Genomic DNA, 872 nt, shown 5'->3' with positions numbered 1-872 from the left:
AATAAAGCACAGTCATACTCAGTTTTGCCCCCGCTGTATTTTTAAATACGCAGTAGAGGTATTTAAAGGTAGTTGTGGACATGTACCTGTATATAAAAAACGCGCCCTATAGTCCGGTGCGCCTTATGTGTGTGTTAAATACAGAAATGGCACACATTACTGAGAGTGCGCCTTTTACTACGGTGCGCCTTATGGTGGTGAAAATACATATATGTAGGACTAGTTTTGTAACATGAAAATAGTGAATACGTGGAGACGTGTTTTTAAAGGCATTTTTCAAAATCATTTTGAAATCCCTATTGACCCTCTACTGGATTTTTGTCTCCCCTTTGACTGGGCCTGTCTATCATGGGAATATGCTTTGCAATGAATATGCATTTGTTGCTCTAGCAGTTTAGGGTCATTTGTGAAGTTGAAGGTTGGAGCCTCTAACAGATTTTCCTCCATGTAGCTCCATCCATCACTGAGCAGATGGCAAGGAAAACAACTCAAGAGGACACAACTTAAAGGTTCTCTATTAAATTATGACAGAGTTTTGAGCCAGACTTATTTTTCAGAAAATGAGATGAAACGCAGAATGTGAGCTGTTCAAGACTTGAAGTATTTTTATGTAACTAATTATATAACCACTTTATCTTAAATAATCTCCGTGCTGATGGATTCCTACTACTGTTCTCTAACAAACATCTGAGGGCTTCATAGAACAGCTTTATTTACACTGTAGGTTAAAATATACACAGTTGACTGTGTTTACTAATTATATTCCAATAATTATATTTGATGAATACTTTACTTTAAAATGTAAAATATTTATATTAAAAAAAAGAAAAATTCTCACCCCTCGTGGGATGGTATGTGTCATCCTCAAGCTC

The sequence above is a fragment of the Cyprinodon variegatus genome, unplaced genomic scaffold (genome assembly GCF_000732505.1).
Source record: "Cyprinodon variegatus isolate N-32 unplaced genomic scaffold, C_variegatus-1.0 Scaffold1788, whole genome shotgun sequence".
NCBI lineage: Eukaryota > Metazoa > Chordata > Actinopteri > Cyprinodontiformes > Cyprinodontidae > Cyprinodon > Cyprinodon variegatus.
Note: the sequence above shows the minus strand (reverse complement) of the source record.